The sequence below is a fragment of the Spodoptera frugiperda genome, chromosome 19 (assembly GCF_023101765.2).
Source record: "Spodoptera frugiperda isolate SF20-4 chromosome 19, AGI-APGP_CSIRO_Sfru_2.0, whole genome shotgun sequence".
Classification (NCBI taxonomy): domain Eukaryota; kingdom Metazoa; phylum Arthropoda; class Insecta; order Lepidoptera; family Noctuidae; genus Spodoptera; species Spodoptera frugiperda.
Genome location: NC_064230.1, coordinates 1,037,792 through 1,062,905, shown reverse-complemented (window position 1 = coordinate 1,062,905; position 25,114 = coordinate 1,037,792). Strand labels below are relative to the sequence as shown.

Here is a 25,114-nt window from a genome sequence, read left to right as displayed (position 1 = left end):
AATCGGGTATACGACACCCGCGGTAAACGGAGAAATTTTATAAATACCGAAAAAATCTTAATAACACTTTGACCGACCCGCAAATTGAACTAAGAACCCCCTACTCTGCAGTCACGCTTGCAAGAACCAAGACAGTCTTTCAACCACACTTACCATTTTCAACAAAACAAATAATAATTTCAGAAACAATTTCAGTAAAGCAAACCAATTAATTGTAAACTTTCAGCTATATTCAGTATCTCACTCCAATACTGCTGCGATTGATAAACTTTTCAGCTCCTGAAAATGAGTTCGAGGTAATTTTCAGATGTATTAATTAATTGAGGCTCATATAGCTTTCCTACAGAGCCATCAGACCACCACAGATGGGGCCCAGTAGGGCTGCTACCTGAACCGGGGCTGCGGACTACCTAGCGGGTTTACCGGGGCTCCGGCTCGAAAAGCAGGAGTAGGAACGGGGTAGTTTTTAGTCAGTAAGAGTCTGACACTTCTCGCTATGCCTAAGGCAAAAGAAGTAATTGGATGATTTTCCCTCTTAAAAAAGCTGTGAAACTATGTGACCGTTTCCACTGATACTAAGCTATGCAGCTGTGCGAGGAAGATGCGCAGCTCGAGTATGCGATGTCGATAATACACAAGCCATCCATAGCACTATGTATAACACATTACACATTAGGTAATAAATGTATAACACATCCAATACATCTTCGTAGCATAGCTACATAGCACATCTCTGGTGGAAAAGCACGCTTATCTAGAGTAAACAAATAAAATAAATATAAAAACAAAAGAGATGACACCATAATCAATCATACAATGACAGCTAAATTGAAAACGTAAACGTCACGACTTTTATTCACCGAAGGGTTTTGTTATGGTATAAGCCGGTAAACGAGCAGACGGATCACCTGATGGTAAGCAACCGCCGCCGCTCATGGACACCCGAAACACCAGAGGCGTTACAAGTGCGTTGCTGGCCTTTTGAGGATTAGGAATTCAAGGGTTGTTGGGGAATCGGGGATTGGGAAGAGTAGAGAGCGGTATTTGGGCCTCCGGTAACCGCACTCACACAACGCAAGCGTTGTTACACGTCGATTTCCTGCTCGGCCGTGGTATCACTCCGGTCGAACTGGCCCAACAGTGCCGAAGCATGGCTCTCCTACACTTAATGTGGGGTACACAGAGGTGCACATATACAATGTAACGTATCACTCCAATTTTTCCTATTAACGAAGTCAATTTTAAAAAAATATCATAATAATTATAATCATCACTAAAAATATCAAAATATATAATCAATTTTAAAACACAAAACAATTAAAACCCGTAAACAACACTTTACTCATCTCAAACATCAAAATCAAACCTTAAACTAAATCACCACACATTATTATTATCAAACACAACAAAACACAAAAACCAAAAACAAAAAAAAAATGAAAATTAAATTAAATTTCCCAACCACTAAAAATTTGAGAACCACTAGCTATTCGAAGCCAAAATTCGCTTTAGTATCGTAGCCTTCAGGCGTGAGGGAGACAACAGATATATAGGAGTGAAAGAGAGCCATATATTGCTATGAGCTACGCCCAATCAATGCTCGCAGGCTTCTGCCTGCAAACTAGTGTTTCGAAAAGCCTCAAGCAGTGTGGTACGCTCCGCGTCTTTTAAAAAAAATATAAAATTAAAATCCAAGGAAAAATAAAAAAAATACTCTCAAACGCGTCAACCCTAATAGTTTAACGGAAAAATAACGAAACGTCGATCCGAAAATCCGAATTATCATAAAACCGACAGTTTACTAAAACGGAACGCCAACAAAAGACCGTATAGGCAAAACGGAATTGTGGCTTTACATTTTTTTTTTTGATGAAAATTTTCGAAAATTTCGTGGTTGTAAAATTATTACGGGAAAAAATTTTGTGGTTGGTTTTTTTTTCGGTGTGATTTCGGGTGGTTGTTTGCGAGTGGTTTTTATTTAATATCTGGTTGCTTGCTGGGCGGCAGTTCTTTGTTCCCGATGCATCTAGCTCAGTTTTGAAAGGTAATATGTCCTGTCATTTACTGAACGAACGCCATCTTGTATTTTCTCTTACAGTTATATTTTTCAGTGGTTTTCCTATGCATTTGCCATATTTTCAGTCAATTATCAGGATATGCGATATTGATTTGCTATAATTGTTTTAGAAATGTATTTTTTTATGTTTACGTGTATTTTTTCTAGGTTTATTTTTATTGTTTATTATTGTTTATAAATTATTTTGTGGTAATAAAAAAAAATTGATGAATTTTCGTTATAAAAAAAAATATATTAAATCGAGAATTTCTCTCGTTTCGCCCATAAATATTTGTTATTTATTGATATATATCTAATAAATTAAAAATGTATCAAATTAAAAGTACCTTTAACCGACGAGCATGCATGGAAAGACTGATGACTGTTGATGAAGCGAAAGAGGTGTGTAAGATTCGTAGCAATTGGCGTTCCATTGTCTCTGCCTACCGTCATGGGAGACAGGCGTGAGGTTATGTATGTATGTATGTATGATATTAATTATTTACCAATTAATTAATTAATATTTACTGTATTTAAAATATTCTTTAGCTGTTTAAATTTAACCGTAGTATGCAGTTGGTACAATATTTAATTTTAATTCCTAAATATGAATCTACATTATTAAAATAAAAAATAAATGGTGAAAAGTGGGTGTACATTGTATAGCGGTATTACGTGCCGTAATATGCATCTCTGTCTACCCCTTCGGAGATAAAAGGCGTGATGATATGACGACTATAATTAAAGCAAAATAATTGCTAATTTTTATTTGGATTTTGCTATTTTATTGCATAGTCGCTGCGTATAGGAGCAGTAGTCAGACTAATATTATAAAATAATTTTATTATAACTTTCGTGAGACATACTAAATTAATTATTATATTATCGGCTTACTCACGTAACTGTTTGACGAGGAACTCGAATACTTTCGGTCGTGGAATGCTGTTTATTAATATGAGCATGGAGCTAGAGGCATAGCATAGCAAGCTAGCTTGAAACTAGTCGAGTTCCTCGTCAAACAGTTACGTGAGTAACTATTAACATAGTAATTAATATTATCAATGTTTGTTAGCTGTTTGTCAATCAATCACGCTGAAACTACTAAATGGATTTTGATGAAATTTGGTATACAGACAGGGTATGAGCTGACTTGGGTGGTAGGATACTTTTTGTCCCACGGGAACGCGGGCGAAGCCGCAGGCAGAAGCTTATAGTAGACTATATAACTATAGATTTTCATTATATTTCATCATAAAAAGGAATTATTTAAAATCGCTCTCTACCTACCCAATGTCTAGTACATAAACAAAGGCGATTGATAAGGCATATAACATTATGACTGCCGGACAAAGGGTCTTGGGGTCGATATCCGGGTCGGGCAAAGTATTACTGGGCTTTTTCGGTTTTTGGGAAGAGAGTGACAAACTGTACACAGCTGTAACTACTGCGCGTAGCAAGCTGTGTGACATGTAGCGCGCTAGTGGAGTGTAGGGGAGTGCTGAGAGAGTGACAGACTGTACACAGCTGTAACTACTGCGCGTAGCAAGCTGTGTGACATGTAGCGCGCTAGGGGAGTGTAGGGGAGTGCTGTGAGAGTGACAGACTGTACACAGCTGTAACTACTGCGCGTAGCAAGCTGTGTAACATGTAGCGCGCTAGAGGATTGTAGGGGAGTGCTGAGAGAGTGACAGACTGTACACAGCTGTAACTACTGCGCGTAGTAAGCTGTGTGGCATGTAGCGCGATAGGAGAGTGTAGGGGAGTGCTGAGAGAGTGACAGACTGTACACAGTTGTAACTACTGTGCATAGCAAGCTGTGTGACATGTAGCGTGCTAGGGGAGTGTAGGGGAGTGCTGAGAGAGTGACAGACTGTACACAGCTGTAACTACTGCGCGTAGCAAGCTGTGTAACATGTAGCGCGCTAGAAGAGTGCTGAGAGAAAGAGAAAGATAGAGATAGACAGAGAGAGAGAGAGAGAGAAAGCGAGAGTAACAAACAAACATCCCAAGTAACAAAATTCTGCTGTAGTGCACGATGCACAGGCTTACAGCACTAGTAAGCTGTCTGACTTTGTGGTTTTCCTCTGGCCAGTGTAGGGGAGTGCTGATGAGAGTGACAGTTGTAGCACAGCTGTAAGTACTGCGCGTAGCAAGCTCTCACATGTATCCTCTATTTCACTGTCTGGAGTTTGAGAGAGAGACAGACTGACACAGCTGTAACTACTGCGCGTAGCAAGCTGTGTGACATGTAGCGCGCTAGGGGAGTAGTCGGGGATAGCTGAGAGAGTGCCGGCCTGTACATCTAGCTATTTGAAATATTGACGTGTAGCAAGCTGTGTGATTTGTATAACGCTATTTAAATAGTGCATTTATCAATTATAAAATGCTGTTTCTCGTGGTTATAAACGTTTACCAGCCTGTTATAGACCTGGCCCCGAAACCAGAGAGAAGAGAGATATTTTGTCAGAGAGGGATAGAAACCACGTAACACACAAACAGCCGCGTACTGTAACAAATACCTCCTTTTTTGCACGGTTTACAGGCATCCAGCATTAGTAACTGTCTCTTAGTGGTTTTTCGAGGCTGAGATTTATTAGCAGACTGTTACGCAGACTAAAATGGGCACCTTTCTCGTGGTTATAAACGTTTACTAGCCTGTTGTATAGACCTGGCCCCGGTAACCACTACAAGATCATAGGTAGTCCTTGGGATAGAAACTCACGGATCAGGCATCAGCCCGTACTGGGCCACTATCTGTGGTGGTCTGATGGCTCTTTGAGGCGGAGAGAGTTACAGACTGTGCACAGCTGTAACTATTGCGCGTAGCAAGCTGTGTGACATGTAGCGCGCTAGGGGAGTGCTGAGAGAAAGAGAGAGAGAGAGGCATAAAAAGAGAGAGAGAGAGAAAGCGACAGCAACAAACTTCACCACGCACATACCAGTCACATACTGTCCACTACCCCCTACAATCCTCCCCCAATGACTACACATCGCAAGGTTGGAAGCGACCTGCATACAGCGACTGTCTACCTTTAATTAGGTCAACTGATATTATTAACACGTGAAAAAAGACCCATTGTCCCTTTTGAGAATGAGCAGAAAGCATTTCATATAAAACATACTTGCACATATACATACATATATACACTCCATGCTTCTTTTGTTTTTCTATTATTCTGCCGACTGCCCAATAGACAAAAGGAAGGTATTATATATATGTAGGTACTGTATATATGTATGTCCATTTATATGATTATTAATGTTAGATCTCTTTGGTTATTGATTAAGAGGGTGGGTGCTGAAGAATGTGATTGTTAGTTCGATTCCTAGGTTAAATAAAGTACTAATTTACTTCACGTGTGGGAGAGCCATGCTTCGGCACTGTTGGGCCGGCTCGACCGGAATGATACCACGGCCTCACCGAATACTGACGTGAAACAACGCTTACGTTATGTGAGTGAGGTTACCGGACGCCCAACTTTCCCCAACAACCCTTAACCCCCTCAAAGGCTGGCAATGCACTTGTAACGCCTCTGGTGTTTCAAGTGTCCATGGACGACGGCGATTGCTTACTATCAGGTGATACGTCTGCTCGTTTACTCGGTCGTTCCATAAAAAATAAATACATTTTAAATTTTTATTCAACTTGTAGATATATTTTAAAGATGCGGTGTGCCAAAATTAAATGCTCATGCAGCAGAGGTGCAACATAAAAACACACATAACATGCAATATACCACTCGACATATGTTTCGCTCCTCCACGGAGCATCCTCAAATATTGACTCGGCTTGCGCAGCTCGAAATCAAAGTCAAAGTCAAAATTATTTATTTTAAATATACCTTTTTTTGTGGGGGGGGGGGAATCATCCAATGACTTCTCCCGCCTTGGGCGAAGCGAGAGGAAGTGTCAGACTCTTACTGACTAAAAACCACCCCGTTCCTTCTCTTGCTTTTCGAGCCGGAGCCCTGGTAAGCCCGCTAGGCAGTCTCCAGCTCCGGATCGGCAGCCCTACTGGGCCCCATGTGTGGCTTTTGAACGTCAAAGTAAATATAATATTAATAACGTCTGTCTGTCGGTCAGTCCTCTTGTGAAGCTATTTTGCTCGTTCAAAAGTGTAGATTTTTATGGAAAAGAAGGTCGAATCGAGCTGAATCGAGTCAACACGATTCGAGCTACGGGAATCTCCTCCGGGCACCTCTGCCTACCCCTTCGGGGATAAAAGGCGTGACGTTACCCAAACTCTCACAAAATAGAAGCTAATTAATTTTTGAAAAACAATTACTTTTTAATCTCTCCCCCTCTGTACTTTAATGGAAACGTTTCTTTTTTCTTTATCTTTTACAAAAGATAATAAAAGATTAATTTTCTTACAGTATTCAATTAGCTCTGTGAAATAAAACTGTTTCATGTTTTCAGTGTCTGTGTTAAATTTTAATAATGCTTTTCATATTTTAATTATTAATAGTGTCAACTAGAAGTAGAATATATTATATATTTTGTTAAAAACGTTGCCCCACACTAGGTTTATCTCCTGTGTCGTGGGTGCGTTTACAAACATACAAGTTCACATACACATGACACGCAGACGCGGAACAACAATCTGTGGATCACACAAAGAGTTGTTCCGTGCGGGAATTGAACCCGCTTAGCTCTTACATCCTCGCAGCATAGCTACATAGACCATATCTGATGGAAAAAACAACTTTAAATTAAAAAAAAACCCTTTAGCTAAAACAGATGAAAGACAGTTAAGATGCATCCATAGTACGCATTTTTCAATACAAAAAGCGAAGCTTAGCTGAGTCCGTTTCCACCAGTGCTAAGCTATGTCTACCAATGAATATGATTGGTGGAAGACAAACGCATTCACAGTCATTTTTTCATTTTTGTCTTTTTTATTTTGATTAACCTATAAGTAAGACTTAACAGGACAAGTAAGGGATTAGTTTAGGTGGCACATCACTCTAAGTGACTTTTATTTAAGTGACAGTTTAGGGGTTATTGGTGGAAACAGTCAATATTGTCTTATTACACAGCAGCGCTCTCTGATAAACCTGAACCTTTTACACTGCGATCTCCAACCCGCCTGCCTGCGGAGATTATGGCAAACCCTCTTATGTAGAGGAGGCTCGTAGTCCAGCAGTGGACTGTCACGATCTGAAACATTTTAAAATCATGCTACGAATTCGTAGCAAATTTGCTACGGCGTAGTTAGCTACTACGCCGTAGTAAAAGCTACGCTAAGAAAGGCTGATGCCAACCCGGAGCTACGGACTGCCTAGCGGGTGCTACGGCAGGAGTAGGAACGGGGTGGTTTTCAGTCAGTAAAAGTCTGACACTCTCTCTCGCCTTACCCAAGGCGGGAGAAGTCATTGAATGATTCCCCCCCCCTAAAAAAAGTTGTCAAGTTCGTCCCGCTAGTAGTACCTATAAAACTATAGATTTTCATTTTACCTTCGTCATAAAGAGGACTTAGCTTCCCTCTCTGCCTACCCACCGTCTAGTACATAAACAAAGGCGAAACGAGTTTAGAAGATAATGCACCGTGACCCAATTTTTTAATGGCAACACCATTATTGGCGCAGCGTTTGTGTTGTGTTTCGCCGTGTGAGTGAGGTTAAAGAAGAAAAAAAAAAAACATTTATTTGGCACCAGGCATGATGCACCAAAAACTTGGTTCTTCAAAGGTTCTTCAAAAGCTCGTGTCATCTCGAAGCTGGACCATACTTTTCACGATCACATCACATCAATAGCCTATCAGTAGCTTTTCTCTTTTCTTTTTCTAAAAAAAACGTTACCCCACATTAGGATTTTCTCCTGTGTCGTGTGTGCGTTTACAAACATGCAAGTTCACTTACACATGACACCCGGACCCGAAACAACAATTTGTAGATCACACAAACACTCCATGTAAGAACCGAACCCGCTACACGTTGCGCGACCACCGGTTACCCTACCACTGCGCCAACCATTCAGTCTAATTACTATGTACAGTACAGTACATCGTCACGCTTTTTATCCCCAAAGGGGGTTCAAAATTAAACATACCATGAAACGTAACCATCCCATAAACGTACACCTCTGCTTACCCTTTCAGCATCCAAAGCGGTGAAGCTACATTATGTTCTCACATAACTCTGAAAGCGATATAAGATAGAATTTCATGAAAAGCCTGAAATATTCAGGGCACGTGCGAACAAAATATATATACAAAACTATGGCGCGAGAGACAGACATTTTCAGCCCAATATATAGCGTAATCTTAAGTGTGGGAGAGCCATGCTTCGGCACATTCGTGCATCCGGCTCGACCGGAGTGATACCACGGCTCAAAGAAAACCGACGTGAAACAACGCTTGCGTTGTGTTTCGTTGTGTGAGTGAGGTTACGGAGGCCCAATTCCCATGCTTCACCATTCTTCCCAATCCCCGATTCCCCAAAACCCTTAAAATTCCTAAACACCACAATGAAACGGCAACCACCCATAAACGTACACCCTCTGGTACCCTTTCAACAGTCCATGGGCGGCGGCAAAGCTTACCATCACACCAGGTGATCTGGTCTGGTAACTCTGAAATGATCAGGATGGATTTTGGAACAAGAATAGATTTTGGTCTGGAATAATACATAGGACACTTTTTATCCCACGGAAGTGCGGGCGAATCCACCGGCTCTTTTGGAGTTTTACAAAAAAGTCGGCGAAAGCTAGTATTTAAAACGTTCGAGACTTTTTCAAGGCATTTGCAAATTGTTTCGATAGCTTACTAAAATATAGGAAAAATTCTACCAGACCCGCTGTAGCTCTCATTTCGTTCGGACTATATTTTTCCTAAGTTCTATTTCTTAAAACAACCCTAAACCTATCTGACCTCTCTGAAAAATATCACTGAAGCAAACTCAGGAGGTCACGAGTGTGTTTACCCGACTTCGCCAGAAGGAGGGTTATGTTTTTCGAGAGTATGTATGTTTGTATAATAATTGTTTGGCACGCTGTGCAGCCTAAACGGCTTGACTAGATTTTGGCTTGAGAGGTGTCTTTATACATGTGCTTGCCAAGCTTCGGAGTCGAGCGAATGGATCCACTCAACCGGAGTGATACCACGGCCTCATAGGAAACTAGCGTGGAATAAAGTTGCGTTGTCTTTCCTATGTGAGTAAGCCACTTCAATTACTAAAACTGTTACAACAATTTGAGGGCTGTTGGGCAATCGGGATTGGGAAGATCAGACACCCCTGTCTGATCAGGGGATTGGGCCTCCGGTAACCTCACTTTTATAATGAAACACAACGCAAGCGTTGGCACGTCAGTTTTCTAATGGCCGTGGTATCACTCTGGCTCGCACCCACTTACGCAGAAGTGCTATCCGTACACTTTTAGGTGGTCTGCCCAGCAGAACAGTCATATAATCAAACTTACTAATATGACTTTGAGTCGTAATAAAGTGATTTTACAGTAGTTTGTATAACTACGTGTACTGGTGCCTTACTCTGACCGAATATGTCATAAATTTTTGGTCGTATTATAAGGATCAAGAGAGGATTATTGGAAACTTTTTTAACAATAGATCGTATAATAGTGTCTACGAACATCTTTATAACTTACATAGGACAACTGTTTTATCGTGTAAACGTTTTCGTAGTATAAACGGGCGTAATCCTGACCGGCTCATTTTGGACCTTTTACAAAACTTAGTATTCAAACAATTGTTCGTTTAGACGTAGTTTTAACCAAGGCATTAAGTCGAAATTAGTCTTAAGATAGACCTCTATACGTCCTAAAGTATCACAAACACTACTAGACCCTATGTATCTCTCATTTTAAAGTTTATAATATTTTTCCTAAGTTCCACCATTTTTAAAACAACCCTAAACCTATGATGACCTCTATGAAAATGAACTGAAGCTTATTCAGAGGACAGTTAGTGTTGTTATAACGCAGTCACTGTACCAGAAAAATATTATAACATTTTTAGAGAGTATGTATGTTTGTAAATTGTTTGGCACGCTCTGCAATAAGAACTTGGCTTGACGGATTTTGGCTTGAAGGTGTTTTATACAAGAAAAAAAAAAAAATAACCATGCTGGAGTCGAAAATGGATCTACTCAACCGGATGATATCAATATTCGTTCTTATAGGAATCTAGCGTCCATTAATAGTATTATCATATAAAAATGTTTTTGCTAGGCTAGGAATAGGCAACACTTTTCTACTTACACCTCTCGTCAAATCGGGAGCGGTTAGACTACTACGACTAATAGTTCCCGATGCCCCTTTACCATGCTAGGGAGGGGTTTGTAAAGTGGCCTGCCAAGACAGTCGTGTAAACTCCGCCGATGGGTATACTGGTATTATACTAAGGTTCATTAAGTTCTTACCAAACCCCTAAACGGTTTGTTGGGTGGTTTTGTGCTAATCTCTGGGTGGATAGACCGATTTTAGTGGGTATGCCGGCTACCAATATACTAAAGAGAAATTAGTCCTTTTACACATATCCCTCCCGAACGAAGCCGACGGGAGGACGATACATAAAGTATTTTTCCCAGGGTCAGAAAACATAAACGTAATAAAAGGCTTTTACCAGTCACTATTTAGCAATTCCGTAATCCGTGCTACACGAGACGGAAGCCGAAAAGGCATTAGCTGCCCGTGAAACCTATACTCAATGTCCTTTCAATAGGCTAAATAAAGCCCAAAAACCTCCAAATTGAATAAATCCAAAAAGGAAATTCGTTTTTCTTAAATATAAGTAAAGAGAGAAGCAACTTCGTACCAAGATTCTCATTTGTTTATTTAAATGTAAGTTCTTCAGAGTTCTTTCATGGCACCGAGTTTCTCGAATTCATTACTGAAAAGTACTGAAATAGACGGTGTAAGAGGGAGGGGGGAGAGTTTCGGAAACTTCAGACCCTTGGTTTGTGCCTTTTTTTATTTTTTTACTTTTTTTTTAAGTCTTACTGACTTACTGATTAGCTTGGTAAACGGGCAAGCCCGACTGACAAAAGATGATGACGGGGTATGAAAATTAAACATCTATTTAGTCCGTCAGTTAGGTAATGAAAAAATATTAGTTTGTTTTGTCATGATAATAATATTTAGATAAAATGAGTCAAAGTTTAGGAGTGGGAGCAAATACGTAATTGCTACTTATAAAATGTACTAAAAGTGACATTATTTCAATTAATCTAAAGTATTTGTTTCCGTGAGAAAATAAATAAATATGTGTGTAATGTTTTAAAATAATCTACAAGACGGACATTAAAATAGAAATGAGCCATTTCAGAATTCAGTCAGTTTTTGAGGGGAGAAAATCATCCAATTACTTCTCCCGCATTGGGCGAGGCGAGAGGGAATCTCAGACTCTTACTGACTAAAAACCACCCCGTTCCTACTCCTGCCTGTCGAGCCAGAGCCCCGGTAAACCCGCCAGATAGTCCGCAGCTCCGGATTAGGCATATCTACCATATTACTTGTACCCATCCACATTTAATATTACTTAACAAAATTCAAAGCACGACTATTGTTTCCTTAGCTAGTTCTAACCTAACTCTACCAATGAAATAACCAAATCCGCCATCTTAGTTGGCTAGCGGCCATATTGAAATAACTGTCAAATTGAATAAAACTCCACTTTGAACTTAGCAATTTGGTAGTTTCCTATGTTCAAAAGTACTTATTTTGACTGCATATAATGATATCCCAAAATAAGCGTACTTTCATAATTATTTTGACGATATACTTATTTGTTTATTTTTTTAGCTAATTTTAGAGCCGTAAGTATGCTATTTGACGCAAAAAATTATGCCGTCATAAGTTGCGATCTCCTGTCGACAAAATTTATAGAAAAGTAACGTTTTTGCCATTTCGATTAAAAGTATTGAGCTTTTGACTAGTAGGAAACTACCGTATTGGGAATGGTCCATTGTCTCTGCCTACCTCCATGGGAGACAGGCGTGAAGTTATGTATGTATTGTATTAACTTGTTGATAAAAGTTTTGGGTAATGGAAAGCGTCAATTTTTTTTTTTCATGATATAAGCCGGTAAACGAGCAAACGGATCACCTGATGGTAAGCAATCGCCGCCGTCTATGGACACCCGAAACACCAGTGGCGTTACAAATGCGTTGTCTTTTGGGAGTTATGAATTTAAGGGTTGTTGGGGAATCGGGGATCGGAAAGATTGGGAAGGGGGGTAATTGGGCCTCTGGTAACCTCACTCACACGACAAAACACAACGCAAGCATTGTTTCACGTCGGCTTACTGCTCTGCCGTGATATCACTCTGATCGAGCCAACCCATTCATGCCAAAACACTACTCTCCCACAGCGCAGAATAAAGTATTAATTGAAATAAACGCTTTGACTTTGACTTTAGAAATACATAAAATATATATTTTTGACTTGTAGACTGTTGAAAAAACAATATACAACTTAATTCCTATCTTGGAAAGATCAAACAGTTTCCACAAAGGGACTCGAAAGATAAATTTTCCTTTGGAAAGCAAAAAGGTTATTTTCATAGGACCCGACCAGTAAATGAAAGAATATAGTTACTTTCAATTTAACTGTAGTTCATTTTAATTTTAATTGCTTTATTATTTATTGTTAAACTCGGTTTTCTGGTGAAGGTCGTATTTAATTTTCCGTTGAAATTTTTTCTGGAAAAAATTTCCCACCCACTCGCACGAAGCGCTTCGCTTCAAGCTTCCTTGTGCGAACTGCTAGGGAGTGGAATTCCTTGCCGGAGTCTGTGTTTCCTGATGTGTATAAACCTGGGTGTCTTCAAGGCCTAAGTGAATAAGTTGCTTTTGGGCAGACGTATTGCATCGTAGACCGCATCATCACTTACGGTGGCCAAACGTCGACCCATCAAATGTAAAAAAAATAAAATGATTTTTGATTTAAGTGGTTGCTGGTTCAATGTGCTGATTCATGGGTTGAGCAAAGTAACATTATTATTATGTACTTTTTTTTGTTTTTCGAAAATTCTCGTAGTCGTACGGAGTCTAGAATATTGAGTGCATCATTACGCCTTTTATCCCCGAATCCGCCCGCTAGACAATGCATGCAACAGAGTATCTCAAAAATATTTTGTCATAAATAATGCGAAAGAATAGCGAGATTGACTTGGCAATGACAACTACAGTTTGCTACGGCGTAGTTGATATCTACGCCGTAGCAGATATGCTATGGAATCGTAGCAAATTCTACTCTCTACACTGAATGCATGCGAGAATGCGAACGAGCTCAATTCGGTTGTTTCAAATAGACAATTACAAAATAACCTAGCTGTTTCACTTCGATTTACGTTCTTAAATCTACTTAATTCACAACTCGGCCGAGTGGTTGCAAGTGAGACTGCCAGAGCACGAGAGGATATTGCTAGGCTTTTTTCGGATTTTTGAAAATTTCTCAGTAGTAGGGAGTCTCGAAATGTGCCCAGTATATGGCGATAGGCTCACTACCACATGCGACTTATAACATACATTGCTGAAAAGTGGGTGTACATTGTACATAATGCGCTACCTCGTGCCTAACCTCTTCTTTCGGGATAAATGACGTGACGTTGTAAAAAAAATCACTTTAAATTTTCACTTACTTAGTAGCTAGTGGTTATGTTTAAGTACCATTTCCTAATATTTTCAAAGATTTCATTATTTTGTTAAGACAACAACAAAAACAACGTATTAAATATTCCCAAAACAAATATGAAACGAAGCCAAAGTCACGAGTAAAATGTAGTTGTTAAATAAAATATTTCAATCGTTCCGTTCAAATTCAATATATTTGGAAAATGCTGACCGAAGCTGTAATATTGTGGAGGCAATATTGCATATATTGCATTTATGTAAAATGAAAACTGCAAGTATTGAAGCAGGTATCACGTAACATGTTGTTTTGTATAATCAGCTATGTTATTTAGTATGTACCTAAAATAAGGTTTTTTTCACCGAGTCATAGTAGATATCCCACCCACTCGCACGAAGCGCTTCGCTTCAAACTTCCTTGTGCGAACTGCTAGGGAGTGGAACTCCTTGCCGGAGTCTGTGTTCCCTGATGGGTATAAGCTGGGTGTCTTCAAAGCCCGAGTGAATATGTTGCTTATGGGCAGACGTGCTCCATCGTAGGCCGCATCATCACCTACCATCAGGCGAGATAGCGGCCAAACGTCGACCCATCAAACACATAAATAATAAAAAAAAACATCACATTAGCAACCTATAAGTGTCCACTGCTGACCAAAGGCCTCTTCTCACACGTAGAAGGTTTGAGCATTAATCACCACGCTTGCTCAATGCACGTTTGCGATCTCATATTGTTTTTCGTTGTGTGAGTGAGGTTATTGGAAGCTCAATCTTCCCAAACCCCGATTCTCCCAACAACCCTTAAATTCCTACCCCAAAAAGGCTAACAAAACGTTGTAACGCCTCTGGAGTTTCAGGTGTCCATGAGCGGTAGCGATTGCCTACCATCAGGTGAACCGTCTGCTCGTCTACCAGCTTATACCATAAAAAACGCCTTAAAAGACAACTCAACCCAGGAATAGAACATGACCAAAGAACACTAGTTGCGGACCAAAATATTTTGTAAACATGTAGTACAAACATATTACTCCACACACCTGGCTCTCTGCCAGCCCCCTAACTCATTTAAATAACGGAAACACAAGAAAAATGGCATTCAGAGATATTGAGCTGGAAATCATATTCATTCCATCTTTTAATATTGGAAGACACAAATCATATGATAGTTCAATCGTTGGGTTTAATAAAACTTCAAGCTATATTTCTGGGCTTGCTGTCATTGCAGCGGTACACTCTTTGAGTAGTGTGGGAGAGCCATGCTTCGGCACGAATGGGTTGGGTCGACCGGAGTGATACCACGGCCGGGTAGAAAACCGACGTGAAATAATGCTTGCATTGTGTGAGTGAGGTTACCGGAGGCCCAATTCCCCCCTTCCCAATCTAGGATTCCCCAATAACCCTTAGATTTTTAACCTCTACAGGTACAGAAAACTGACGTGAAACAACGCTTTTTTTTTTTTTTTTTTTTTTGAGGGGGGAAAATCATCCAATGACTTTTCTCGCCTTGGGCGAGGCGAGAGGGAGTGTCAGACTCTTACTGACTAAAAACCACCCCGTTCCTTCTCCTGCCTTTCGAGCCGGAGCCCCGGTAAACCCGCTAGGTTGTCCGCAGCTCCGGATTAGGCATCAGCCCTATTGGGCCCCATCTGTGGTGGTCTGATGGCTCTTTGAGGCGCGCGCGGAACGCGACGCGCCGCACGCACGGGTCTGGTTCTGGTCGGGCGGCGAACTACCCTTGCTCGCCGTCCGCAGGCCCGCACTTACGGTGGCCGGAGATCGTCACGCGATCCCCGACGCCCGGAGTGTCTCTCGCGACGGCTGGGGCGTGAGGAGGTTCGTTCTCTCACGCGCCCCGCCTCCTCCTTAGCTAGCATGACTGCTTCGCAGAAGGAGGAGACGGCATCCCAGTCCCCCTCGCTCCGCACCATGGCTTGTACCAATGCCGGACGCGAGAGGACGCCGTCGCCGACTACATCCCTGAGGACACGGCGGTGCTCAGCCCATGCAGGGCACAGCGCCACCGTATGTTCCACTGTGTCCTCAGGACGATCCTCGCAGTGATGACACCCGGGCGTTTCCTCCCGCCCAATCAGAAACAGGAACCTACCGAAACTTCCATGTCCGGTAAGCACCTGCGTCAGGCGGTAGGTGAGGACGCCGTGGCGTCTCTCAAGCCACTCCTCAAAGAGGGGACTTATCGCTGCAATGACAGCGAGCCCAGCCCTCGGTTGCGACAGTCGTTGCTGCCATTCCGCCATGAGATCGCGCCGGAGCTCGTCCCGCCACGCACTAATCTGGCGCGGCAGTGGAGTTTCGCCCCGGCGACGCGCGTCGGCGCGCAAACAGAAGACGCGCGCAAGCACTTTCGCCTCCAAATCCCACGGCGGTAATCCGGCAACGTGAAACAACGCTTGCGTTGTATTTCATTGTGTGTGTCCCTTCCCAATCTTCCCGAACCACAATTCCCCAACTACCCTTAGATCCCTAACCCTAAAAAACCGGCAACGTACTTGTAACGCCTCTGGTGTTTCGAGTGTCCATGGGCGGAGGCGATTGCTTACCAACAGGTGAAATTTTAGAAAAACCGAAATACCCCATTAATACTTTGCCCGACTGAATCGATCGAATCGAACCCGAGACCCCTTGTCCGACAGTCGCAATTTCGACCAATCGACAAACGAGGCAGTCTTAAGAAATTTATCTTTAAGGAGATCAAAAAACGTGATGTATATTTATATATGGCTATATACAATATGATTTTTGTCAACAAATCTGGAGAGATATTTTCGAAGATAGCTACCTGTTTGAGTCGCCTACAACAGGGGAAACTTTATTGACAGAGATTTATTGTTATAAGAAGCGCCTGTTGCTTCGTTCTTACATCACAAGTGTGGGAGAGCCATGCTTCGGCACGAATGGGCCGGCTCGACCGGAGTGATACCACGGCGGAGAAGAATATTGACGTGAAACATTGATTGCGTTGTGTGAATGAGGTTACCGGAGGCCCAATTACAACTCTTTCCAATTTTCGCTTAAGCCTTAAATTCCTAACCCCCAAAAGGCCGGCAACGCACTTGTAAAGCCTCTGGTGTTTCAAGTTTCCATGGGCGGCGGTGATTGTTTACCATTACGTGATATCTCTGCTCGGTTACCGGCTTATACTATAAAAAAATATAATGTTTCCCATTATGGTCCTCGAAGGGGTAGGCAGAGGTACAAGAACCAAAGTTAAAAATTATTCATTTACATCAGTTAGATTCAAGAGACACTTTTGAAAGTGAAAGATATAAATCTGAAGAGTTTGTTTGTTTAAACGCGCTAAATTCTAGAACTACTGGTCCGGAATTTTAAATTCTTTTTGTGTCGGATAGTCCATTTATTGATAAAGATTATGAGCTAAAAATCACCACGCTTCGATTAAAAGGAGGTGAGCATAGCTGGTGAAACCGTGTGGTAGTATCTAGCATGGCTTGAAACTATTCGATTACATAGTCAAACAGACGAAACTTTTTACAAATACGGCATTATAACAGCCGCGCCACATGTCCGTAACATTCCTAGACAACCTACAACATTACAGCTCTTCTGTGGTCAAGGAACATGGAGCTGTTCATACAGAATTTAATACTTGATTAATTTCATTATTTATTTTGTTTGAAAATATTTTTTTTAATTTTCGGTTTTCGTTGAAATATTTAGTTGTATTATGCTTCTGTACTAGTAATACTTGTAGTTTCATTTAAATCATATGAGTGATCTTCATAATGTATTTCTAAGTGCCAACGAGAAATATAATAAGCTGATACCGTAATAATTACCGTAACTAATATATAAATGACTGTTAACTGTCCGTTTATAAGCCGAATTATACCTAATTGTAATGTTATACTAAGGGAAACCTGTTATTAGCCTTACCGTAAAAAAATTATCTATATTGTTATTTTACCTACTGTAACGCTGTTGGTTTTCTTAATAAAAAATAAATAATTTGGTATGTAATAAATAAATAATTTGGTATATCTCAATAAAAAGAATACCATCTCATTTCAAAGTCAAAGTCAAAGCATTTATTTCAATTAATCCTAAATAAGGCACTTTTGAAACGTCAAATTGAATTGTCCGTCAGTCTGTCTGTCAGTGAAGCTAGGCGCTCGTTCCAAAGTGTTGCTTCAAATGGAGAAGAACGAGCAAGAAACTCCATCGTTACTCTTTTCAAAAAATGTTTTTTACAATATCTCTGATTTCAACACAAGAAACATCATAATTACTCTTTGCAAATCAAACCGCTCTATAACAAACTTCAACGCTCTCTGCCTACCCCATTTTAAACACACATGATGTTAAAAATATTTAATCAGTCAACCGGAGGGGTGGGTATCGATCTCATGTACCGGATGACGGGAGAGCGAGACAGGAACACTATCTGTCTCTCTCATCGCAGTGGGATCGTGAAAATTAAATACAGCGATGAAAGATGAAAGCTTGGTGTGTTTTGAAATTTTCAGTGTTTTGGTTGCGTGTTTCTTGGTGTGGGTATTTTTATTTTGGTTTTTGGAATATATGGTTTGTTCTGTATAAGTTTTTATTACTATTTCCATATATTTATTTAAAATACTAAAATTATATTTTTAAACATTACTTATAAAAATAAAAAACAAAATAACATTTAAAAATATAAAAAATAGGAGCCGACTAGTAGTTATTATAAATAGGGATGATGACGGGGTATGGAAATTAAAAATCTATTTAGTCCGCCAGTTAGGTAATGAAAAAATATTAGACACGTATTTTTTTGTATTTTGTCATATAAGATAACAATACTTAGATAAAACGAATCAAATGATCACTACATAGTATAAAACAAAGTCGCTTTCTCTGTCCCTATGTCTCTTTGTATGCTTAAATCTTTAAAACTACGCAACGGATTTTTAATAGATAGAGTGATTCAAGAGGAAGGTTTATATGTATAATACATGCATAATAATATATCACCATTGCATCCATGCGAAGCTGGGGCGGGTCACTAGTTACTGTTATAAATTACAACAATAATATTTTTTTTAATGTCCGTCTTGTAGTTTATTTTAAAACATTACACACGTATGTTTTATTTTCATACGGAAACAACTGACGGACTAAATAGATTTTTAATTTTTATACCCCGTCATCATCCCTATTTTAAATTATATTAAACCATTTTTTAAGCCACAAAATCTTTTTTTAAGGGGGAAAATCATTCATTGATTTCTCCCGACTTTGGTGAGGCGAGAGGGAATGTCAAATTATTACTGACTAAAAACCACCCCGTTCCTACTCCTGCTTTTCGAGCCGGAGCCCCGGTAAACCCGGATTGACTTAAGTGATAGGATACTTTTTATCTGTCTGTCTGTCATGGTGGCCCGGAGGTTTAAGACGCCCGCTTCTCATGCATGAGGGCGCGGTTTCGAAACCTACCAACAGCAAGTACCAATGTGACTTTTTCTGAGTTATATGTACTTTCTAAGATTATTTAGACACCACTGGCAAACGGTAAAGGAAAACATCGTGAGGAAACCTGGGTTTATACTTTCTAATTATAAGTTTGAAATCATTAAGCAAGCGTGGTGATTAATGCAGAAGAGACTTTGGTCAGTAATAGCCACTTATGAGCTTTTGATGTATTTTTTTAAACGTTGAACGAAAAAGTAAGACTTATGATTTTCTCCTATGCCTTGGGTGCATTTACAAACATACAAGTTCACATAAACATGACCTTATATACCTTTTTATCACACAGAAACGCGAACAAAACCGCTAGCAGAAACTAGTCTTACATAACAAAACCCAACTTAACAGTACTTAGAGAGAATTAATACCGTTAGAAACATAACTTGGGGCTTGAAAACGTCAGAATTTTTTAAACCGTACCCGTCACCGCTTGACAACTTGAGATAACTGAACTTGGTAGCCAAGTTAAACTTCAAAGACGCCGACAAAGCTCTGTAAAAGATCAAAGGAGATAGGCCGCCCTTGTGTATAAGGCGCAGGCCACACTGCAAGCTAGCGGGCGGGCGGGCTAGGCGAGCGAACATCGAAGTCAAAGTCAAAGCATTTATGATTTTATTGTAACTTTCGTGAGACATACTAAATTAATTATTATGTTATCGGCTTACTCACGTAGTGTTTTGACGAGGAACTCGACTAGTTTCAAGTGCGGCGATTGTCGCACTGCTACTGACGCGTCGTGTGTCGCGTAATGCTGCTCATGAATATGAGCCTCTAGCATGGCTTGAAACGAGTCGAGTTCCTCGTCAAAGCGTGAGTAAGCCGATAACATAATAATTAATCAAAGCATTTATTTCAATTAATCCTAAATTAGGCACTTTTGAAATCGTTTCACCTCTTTACATACTTCGGTTCACACTGCGAGCTACCGACTAACCTAACGAGCTAAGCTAACGAAATAACCTTATGCGAAGCAGTCATGCTAGCTAAGGAGGAGACGGGGCGCGTGAGGGAACGAATCTCCTCACGCCCCAGCCGTCGCGAGAGACTCCGGGCATTGGGGATCGCGCGACGATCTCCGGCCACCGTAAGTGCGGGTCTGCGGACGGTGAGCAAGGGTAGCTCGCCGCCCGACCAGAACCAGACCCGTGCGCGCAGCCATCAGACCACCACAGATGGGGCCCAGTAGGGCTGATGCCTGATCCGGAGCTGCGGACTACCTAGCGGGTCTACCGGGTCTCCGGTTCGAAAAGCAGGAGTAGGAACGGGGTAGTTTTTAAGCAGTAAGAGTCTAACATTAACACATAATGACTTCTCCCGCCTCGCCTTTTTTATGAGACACGCAAATCGAGCAGACGTATCACCTGATAGTTAGCAATCGCCGCCGCCCATACACACTTGAAACACCAGAGGCGTTACAAGGGCGTTGCCGGCTTTTTGGGGTTAGGAATTTAAGGGTTGTTGTTCGGGAATCGGGGATTGGGAAGATTGGGAAGGGGAGAATTGGGCCTCCGGTAACCTCACTCACACAACGCAAGCGTTGCTTCACGTCGGTTTTCTGTGAGGCCGTGGTATCAAAAAAGTTTGTATAGTTTCCTTCGCTCGCTTGTCTGTCGGTAGTTTTCGGTGTAAACCCTATAGTTTAGCTCATCAATATTTCGCGTAGTTTGTATAGTTTAGCTCGCCAATATTTCGCGTAGTTTGTATAGTTTAGCTCGCCCGCCCGCTAGCTTGCAGTGTGGCCTACGCTTGAGGCGTTGCGAATTATATATTCTAAGTTAAGTTTCCCAGCAGATCAAGCTATACTTCTCGCTTTGAACTTTATTGTTCTTGTTATAAGGGCGAAAATGCAATGAATATAATGGTTGGAACTGTCAAATCAAGTTGCTCGGTTAAACAACAGGGTTTAACAAGATTGATTGGTTTTTGTTTAAGATGTTTAAACGTAATTCGGTTTGAGGGTTTGGTATTCGATTCCTATGTCGGGTAAAATTTTTTATTGAGTAGAGTTTTTTTATTTAAGAATCTTCAAAAATATACCGTATCAGTTTGATTTGTATGTATGTATGTTAGTGCGTGATTACCTCGCGTTTGGCTGAACCGATTTTGATGCGGTTTACAGCATAGTATTTTTCAGACTTTTCTCTATCCATATTTAAACGTACTTTCCAAGGTACGGGGGTGTGAAATACCGCCGAACTTCCTAACTTTACCCAACACGGAAATCGAACCCAAAATCCGTTGTATGACAACAAGAAAATCATTTAAGTATGACATAACTCAACCCCTATTTTGACCTCCCCCCTCCCCATAATGACAAGGCTAAAAGGGTGGGTTTGCGGTCACTCCTGTTCATCCCCTTTTTGTAAACATTAATAAGAGATGTCATACTAAACTGCTGCTCAATAAGGGGTTGACAGAAGGGCAACAAAATGAATTGTTTTAACTATGTGGCTATTTTGTTTGTACATACAATACATACATACATATCGTCACACCTTTAATCCCCGAAGGGGTAGGCAGAGGTGCACATTATGGCACGTAATGCCGCTATACAATGTACACCCACTTTTCACAATTTATGTTGTAAGTTCCATGTGGTGGTGAGCCTATTGCCATATACCGGGCACATTTCCAGACTCCATGCTACTGCTGAGTAATTTTCCAAAAACCGAAAATTCCCCAGTAATTCTGTGCCCGTCCAGGGAAACAAACGACTGAACGGATCGGATTGAAATTTTGAACAAGGGTAGATTATGGTCTAGAATAACACATATTTATTTAACGCAGGACAAAGGCCTCCCTACCCTCCTTCCACTCCTCTCTGTTCAGAGCTTTCTGCGGCCAATACTTATTGTAGGTGTCAAGTTCGTCCCGCCATCTCCTTAACACATAGGGTACTTTTTAACCCATGGGAATACGGGCGAAGCCGCTGGCGACTGCTAGTATTATTTTTTATACGGAAGTTCTTAGAACCAGTAACTTCAATATCTTTTATTAATTTCTCGGTCGAACGGTCAAAGTCGGTTTGGTCTTTGACTGAAAAACTTATACTTCTTTTGTTTTGTTACATAGCCATTATATATATAATTCTTAGAAGGTTTATATATAGTTGGGCTATTACAAACTTACGAACTTTTTTATGGTATAAGTCGGTAAACGAGCAGACGGATCACCTGATGGTAAGCAATCGCCGCCACCTATGGACACCCGAAACACCAGAGGCGTTACAAGTGCGTTGCTGGCCTTTTGGGAGTTAGGAATTTAAGGTTTGTTGGGGAATCGGGGATTGGGAAGGGGCGTAATTGGGGCTCCGATAATCTAACTGACACAACGCAAGCGTCGCTCTACTATCGATACATCGCATACTCGATCTGCCCAACTTCTTCGCACAGCCTTAGTATCAGTGGAAACAGTCACATAGTTACACAGCTTAGCTATTACACCTTCGTAGCATAGTTACATACATAGCACACATCTGGTGATTTGACTGCACGGTTGGCGCGGTGGCTGAGCAACGCGTCTACGAGACTGCCGTGCAACGTGTAGCGGGTTTGATTCCCGCACGAAGCAACTCTTTGTATAATCCACAAATTGTCGTTTCGGATCTGGGTGTTATATGTATGTGAACTTGTATGTTTGTAAACGCAAACACGACATAGGAGACAATCATAGTGTGGAGCAACGTTTTTTCGGGCGGCGAAATAAAGCAGCCTTATCTCCTAATACTCGCGCTACTCAATTTTAAGACGCTCTCAAAACTAGTTCTGTCCCTATCAATTCTTTATAAAATGACAGAGATAGCACGATATTTAAGTACAACTTAAAATTGAGTAGCTTTTCAGTATTCGGGCGTTAGTCGGATATACAACACCCGCGAATAGAATAGGGCAGGTGACAAAGGAATGTAGGCACTATGAATTGTGTCATTGAGCTGAGCCTATTTAGTAAAACAAAAAACGTTTGACACATTACTTACCCTGTCTGTAGCCTAAATGAAAAGCTGTCGTGATGTTTAATAGTTCTCAATACGAGTACGGAATAAATTAAAATTATTTCGTTTCTAACTCTGTATTTGTTTTTTTTTTTATGTTAAATGGGTCGACGTTTGGCCGCTATCTCGCCTGATGGTAAGTGATGATGCATCTACCCATAAGCAACCTATTCACTCGGGCTTTGAAGACACCCAGGTTATACCCATCAGGAAACACAGACTCCGGCAAGGAGTTCCACTCCTAGTTTTTCTACATTTTGAGAAAGTTCGGTAATCGAAATTGAAGGTTCGATTGTTGAAAGTCCTTTTCACCAATCATATTCATTGGCACACATAGCTTAGTATTGGTGGAAACGGACTCAGACTATGATATGTTTTTTATATGGAAAGGTTTGGTATGGATGGCTTCCCTACTATCGAGACATTGCATACTCGAGCTGCGCATCTTCCTCGTACGTCTATGTAGATATGCTACGAAGATGTAATAGCTAAGCTGTGAAACTATGTGACCGTTTCCACTGAGACTAAGCTATGTAGTTGTGCGAGGAAGATGCGCAGCTCGAGTATGCGATCGGTAGAGCCCGCCCTAGACGGACATATAGCTACCAGATTGGCGATATATTAAAGAAGGGTCAAATTAAAAGTACCTTTAACCGACGAGCATGCATGAAAAGACTGATGACTGTTGATGAAGCGACAGAGGTGTGTAAGATTCGTAGCAATTGGCGTTCCATTGTCTCTGCCTACCCCTATGGGAGACAGGCGTGAAGTTATGCTTTGACAATAAAAAAAGGAAAAAAACAAGCAAATTGGTTAAAAGCGTGTTTCAAACCCATTCATTTCGTTTTCTCAGTCGATATTTTCCTATTTAATCAAAACTAACCCTTATTTTCTAAAGTCTAAGGTTGAAATTTCCACCGCTTTCTTATGAGTTATTTTATGTATTTTTCTGTTTAGGCTAAATTAATCTTTATTTACATGAAGTTAAGGTTGAATATTCCATGGTTTTGCTTCAGTTATTATGTGTTAAATGAAATAATGAAGAATGTGGGTATTTCGTGTTTCGTTTGAGTTTACGTTTTGTGTGATATTGTGAGTTCGATTTCCGGGTCATACAAAGTTAAGGAACGAGTAACTAAGAGCTTCTACCAACCACAGATTATAATGTTTTAAAAATTTCCATATACTTTTTTAATGAATCCTTGCCCCACACTAGGATTTCCTCCTGTGTCGTGAGTGCGTTTACAAACATACAAGTTCACATACACATGACACCTAGACCCGAAACAACAAATTGTAGATCACACAAAGAGTTGCTCCGTGCGGGAATAGAACCATGCACCGCACTTACCGTGCAGTCAAATTATGAATTCACTAGCTTCTGCCAGTGGCTTTGCCCGCGTCCCCGTGGGATAAAAAGTATCCTATCACCCAAGTCAACTCATACCCTGTCTGTATACTAAATTTCATCAAAATCCGTTCAGTAATTTCAGTGTGATTGACGGACAAACATCCAAACAAACAAATTTTCATATTTATAATATTAGTGTGATAAATTCGAAATTGTAATATTTTGAAACATTACGACAGGTATTTTTTATTTTCTTACGGAAATAAATACTTTCGAAGATATATCGATTTGAAATGTCGCTTGACGTCACTTCTAACTAGGTATATTTTATACGTACAAATTACGTATTAGCTCCCACTCTTAAAGTTTGACACGTTTTATCTAAGTATTGTTATCTTATATGACAAAATAAATAATACGTGTCTAATATTTTTCGTTACCTAACTGACGGACTAAATACATTTTTAAGTGTTTGACTGCCAATAGAAAACTGTTGAAGGCAAATCCTCCGCTAACGTCGATCATCGGTGACCACCACGGCGTTCAATGTATTAATTTTTATACACCATCATCGTATTCTGAGACTATCTTCAAAGTTAAGCAACACAAGCCGAGGTCTAGAAAAGGATGGGTGGGAGGTTGGT

The 25,114-nt window shown here is 40.6% G+C and overlaps 1 protein-coding gene across 1 annotated transcript in view; it reads left to right on the top strand.

The window, feature by feature from the left end:
- The first annotated feature begins 1,632 nt into the window (after positions 1–1,632).
- Positions 1,633–25,114, top strand: part of LOC118281261 (cytotoxic granule associated RNA binding protein TIA1) — an 88,863-nt gene continuing 65,381 nt past the window's right edge. Inside the window, exon 1 of the mRNA XM_050700577.1 lies at positions 1,633–1,651. The gene's annotated coding sequence lies outside the window, so the exon portion shown is untranslated. The remainder of the gene's footprint in view (positions 1,652–25,114) is intronic.